The sequence below is a fragment of the Gadus macrocephalus genome, chromosome 1, assembly GCF_031168955.1.
Source record: "Gadus macrocephalus chromosome 1, ASM3116895v1".
In the NCBI taxonomy this organism is placed as follows: domain Eukaryota; kingdom Metazoa; phylum Chordata; class Actinopteri; order Gadiformes; family Gadidae; genus Gadus; species Gadus macrocephalus.
The window spans coordinates 23604471-23609470 of NC_082382.1; positions in this window are offsets into that span (position 1 = coordinate 23604471).

Below are 5000 nucleotides of genomic sequence, written 5' to 3' on the forward strand. Positions count from 1 at the left end.
GAGGCCACTCATCTTTTATTAGATGGAAACCACTTGTTTTAAAAGGGCCCCATTACCGGCTCTGCAGTCACAATAGCGGCCCTTCAGCCCAGGCCTCTGTCGTGTGTTCATACGCCCTGAGAACGCGCACCGCGGGAGGGAGACTTTCCACTGGGGAAGAGGGACTCGTGAGGAAGCACCCAGCCCGTCACTGTCTGCCCGGGAAGAGAGGGGGGAAACTCTCAGCACGCCCCGACTGACAGACGGACACACGGACCAGACTGACAGAACCACGGCCGCCCCAGACCAGCCGCTCTGCCGCAAACTTCAGCGGACATCAGCGCAACAGAGGAGAGGAGTTGATAAAGCACTCGACGCCTGGCTGCTGGCGGGGTTTGGAGTTACGGAGAGGGAGAGTGAGATGACACTTCCAGAACATTCCACTGGCTGAGGAACACAAACCGACCCCGTCATCGTCCGACCGGCCAGAGAGTCATCAGAACCCGGCCGCCAAACCCGCTCATGGCTTTAGCTTCTGACGGCTTTCTCTTTCTCTTTCGGACCGCGTCTCTCCCACTTTGTCTCAATTTCTTTTGTTTCATTCTTTCTTTTTCTTTCTTCTTTCTTTCTTTCTTTCTTTCTTTCTTTCTTTCTTTCTTTCTTTCTTTCTTTCTTTCTTTCTTTCTTTCCCTCTGTCTTTCGCTCTCTCTCTCATTCTATTCGAAATCAAATAGATTAATATTTATAATAATATAATAAATCATAATATTAATTTATAATAATAAAATATAACAATTCACATAGATATGTTCTGTAGACTATTTCTTCATCGCTATTACCGAGAGAAGAGACGGAGAGGAGAAGAGATAGAGAAGAGAAAGCGTTAGAGAAGAGAAGAGTAGAGATGGAGAAGAGATAGAGATGGAGGAGAGAAGAGATAGAGAGGAGATAGACATAGAAATGGGGAAGAGATAGAGATGGTGAAGAGAGGAGAAAAGAAGAGATTAAAAGAGTGATGGAGAAAGGATAGCCTGCATTGGAATCGGTGAGAAATAAGAAATGCAAGTCTGGTGGCTTTATGTAAGCAATTCTAATTCCCTCTCACAACAAACACCTCCACTACACATACACACACACACACACACACACACACACACACACACACACACACACACACACACACACACACACACACACACACACACACACACACACACACGCACACACACACGCACACAAACACACACACACACACATACACAAACACCACACCACCTCTCCTCCATGTTTGGATAATTACACTTTCTGGAGACGTTTCATTTCCTCAGGCACTGCCTCGGGCACCCTAGGGGTCCTCTTCGGGAATAATAAACACAGCACACAGCCTGACTGTACGTCACATGTTAGCGGGACCACCTGCTGTGTAAGAGGGCTGTCATCACCGACGCAGCAATATGGTCTTCTTCTCTCTCTCGCCCCCCATATCAGCGCCGCTGGTCACTGGGATCCAGGTTTATGAGAGAGATCAGCAGAGGTCAACTGGTCTCTCCTGTTCACTGGATCCAGGTCTATGAGAGAGACCAGCAGAGGCCAACTGGTCTATCCTGTTCACTGGGATCCAGGTCTATGAGAGAGACCAGCAGAGGTCAACTGGTCTCTCCTGTTCACTGGGATCCAGGTTTATGAGAGAGACCAGCAGAGGTCAACTGGTCTCTCCTGTTCACTGGGATCCAGGTCTATGAGAGAGACCAGCAGAGGTCAACTGGTCTATCCTGTTCACTGGGATCCAGGTCTATGAGAGAGACCAGCAGAGGTCAACTGGCCTATCCTGTTCACTGGGATCCAGGTCTATGAGAGAGACCAGCAGAGGTCAACTGGTCTCTCCTGTTCACTGGGATCCAGGAGAGCCGGGGAAAGGGCAGGGCCTTGAAGGATGTGTGCATGGGGGGATGGTTCTCTAGAGGTTTTCTACATGTTCTCTAGGAAAGGTTCCATATAGGTTCTCTAGAGGTTCTCTAGAGGATCTCTAAGAGCGGTTCTCTAGAGGTTTTCTCAGAGCGGTTCTCTAGAGGTTCTCTAAGAGAGGTTCTCTAAAGGTTCTGGTCCTCTAGAGGTTCTCTAAGAACGGTTCTCTAGGAGCGGTTCTCTAGGAGCGGTTCTCTAGGAGCGGTTCTCTAAGAATGTTTCTCTAGAGGTTCTCTAAGAGCGGTTCTCTAACAGCTGTTTTCTACATGTTCTCTAGAGGATCTCTAGGATCTGTTCTCCAGAGGTTCTCTAGGAGCGGTTCTCTAGAGGTTCTCTAGGAGCGGTTCTCTAAAGGTTCACTAAGAGCGGTTCTCTAACAGCTGTTTTCTACATGTTCGCTAGAGGGTCTCATGGATCTGTTTTCCAGAGGTTCTTTAGGAGCGGTTCTCTAGAGGTTCTCTAAGAGTAGTTCTCTACAGGTTCTCTATGAGCGGTTCTCTAGGGGTGATTCTATAAAGGTTCTCTAAGAGCAGTTCTGTACAGGTTCTCAAGGAGCGGTTCTCTACAGGTTCTCTACAGGTTCTCTATGAGTGGTTCTCTAGAAGTGAATCTCTAAAGGTTCTCTAAGAGCGGTTCTCTACAGGTTCTCCACAGGTTCTTCACAGGTTCTCTAAGAGCGGTTCTCTTCAGGTTCTCTAAGAGCGGTTCTCTAGAGGTTCTCCACAGGTTCTCTAAGAGCAGTTTTCTTCAGGTTCTCTACAGGTTCTCTAAGAGCGGTTCTCTGGTAGCAAGGTGTTCTGAGACAGCAGTCTGGCCGTGCTTCAGCCGTCATTTTCACACACACATGACCGAGATCAGTGTTCACTGGAGCACATTCTGGGTCACAGGTCACAAGTCACCATGTGACCGTAGGGTTATGGCTGCTGTTCCCATGATGCAGAGTAGGTTATGGGAGGAAGATTGAAGGGAGGGGGGAGGAGGGGGGAGAGCTGTTGAGAACCAGAGACGACCAGTCAGAACAATGTCGCAATATGGTTGTTAGGTAAGGTTTTCGAGTCTCCAAAAACATTGCTGGTTTTCCTCCAAGAGCCCTGAGAACTTGGAAAATATTGCTGTATTCTGTGATTGTGTTTGTGTGTATCTGTGTCTATGAGTGTGTGTGAGTGTGTGTTGTCTATGAGTGTGTGTGTGTGTGTGTGTGTGTGTGTGTGTGTATGTGTGTCTATGAGTGTGTTTGTGTGTATGTCTATTAGTGTGTGTGTGTGCGTGTATGTATATCTCTATGAGTGTGTGTGTGTTTGTGTGTGTGTGTGTGTGTGTGTGTGTGTGTGTGTGTGTGTGTGTGTGTGTGTGTGTGTGTGTGTGTGTGTGTGTGTGTGTGCGTGCGTGCGTGTGTGTGTGCGTGTGTGTGTGTGTGAGTCTATGAGTGTGCATGTGTGCGTGTGTGTCTAGAAGTATGTGTGAGATTATATGTTTGTCTATAAGTGTGTGTATGTGTGTGTGTGAGTGTGTGTATGTCTATGTGTGTGTGTGTGTGTGTGTGTGTGTGTGTGTGTGTGTGTGTGTGTGAGTGTGTGTATATCTATGTGTGTGTGTGTGTGTGTGTGTGTGTGTGTGTGTGAGTGTTTCTTTGAGTGTTAGTTTGTGTGTGTGTGTGTGTGTGTGTGTGTGTGTGTGTGTGTGTGTGTGTGTGTGTGTGTGTGTGTGTGTGTGTGTGTGTGTGTGTGTGTGTGTGTGTGTGTCTGCGTGTATATGTATGGGTGGGACTGTTAATTTGCTTTTGTGTAGTCACCTCACTTTCATATCCATGAGGAAAGCAGTGGATCACCCCTACCCAGACCCTGAATACTCACTCTGACTGCCTCACTCCCCCCCCCCTCCCCCCCCCCCCCCCCCCCCGCCTCCCTCCCTCCGCCTCACTCTGGCTGCCTCACAGTGTTTAGCACCACTGCCTCACAGCTTTAGGTCCTTGGTTCAAACCCCAGGGGGGGTGTCCTCAACGCTGGTTTCCTCCGTTTACCTCCCGCACCAAAAAACACTTCCACGTTAGTCTAATACTCCTGCCACTGCCCTTGACCCAGGCACTAGGCCGTAGACCTGGAGTTAGTGGAATTATCCTAGTTAAATGCTACTAATGCTCCTAGTGATGCTTAAATGCTGCTAGTGAAGGTTAATGGCTACTAGTGCTGTTAGTGATGGTTAAATGATCCTAGTGAAGGTTAATGGCTACTAGTGCAGTTAGTGATGGTTAAATTATCCTAGTGAAGGTTAATGGCTACTAGTGCAGTTAGTGATGGTTAAATTATCCTAGTGAAGGTTAATGGCTACTAGTGCAGTTAGTGATGGTTAAATGATCCTAGTGAAGGTTAATGGCTACTAGTGCAGTTAGTGATGGTTAAATGATCCTAGTGAAGGTTAATGGCTACTAGTGCAGTTAGTGATGGTTAAATTATCCTAGTGAAGGTTAATGGCTACTAGTGCAGTTAGTGATGGTTAAATTATCCTAGTGAAGGTTAATGGCTACTAGTGCAGTTAGTGATGGTTAAATTATCCTAGTGAAGTTTAATGGCTACTAGTGCTGCTAGTGATGATTAAAAGCAGAGTCCTCAAATTCCTCTGTGATAAACATAAAGTTTATCCCGCCCTTGTGTTGTGTTATCTGAGGGGGCCACAGCGGGGGGCTCAGAGATCGCCTTGTGGAGACCAACGCTCTTTCCCGCCTATACCGGGCGATGACATCATCAAATACAGTCCTGCGGGGGCATTGGTAGGGCAAGGGGGGGGTCATATCTCCAACTGTTATTGTCTCCACAGCGGCGGACCTTAACCATGGTGGGAACTGGCTGCTGAACAGTTGTTGCACACATACACACACGCGCACACACGCGCACACACACACACACGCGCACACATAAAAAAGGGTGCACTCACACACAAATCGACATGCACCGACCCACACACACATGCACACACACACACACACACACACACACACACACACACACACACACACACACACACACACACACAGACACTCTGTCGTCTTCTGTCACCTC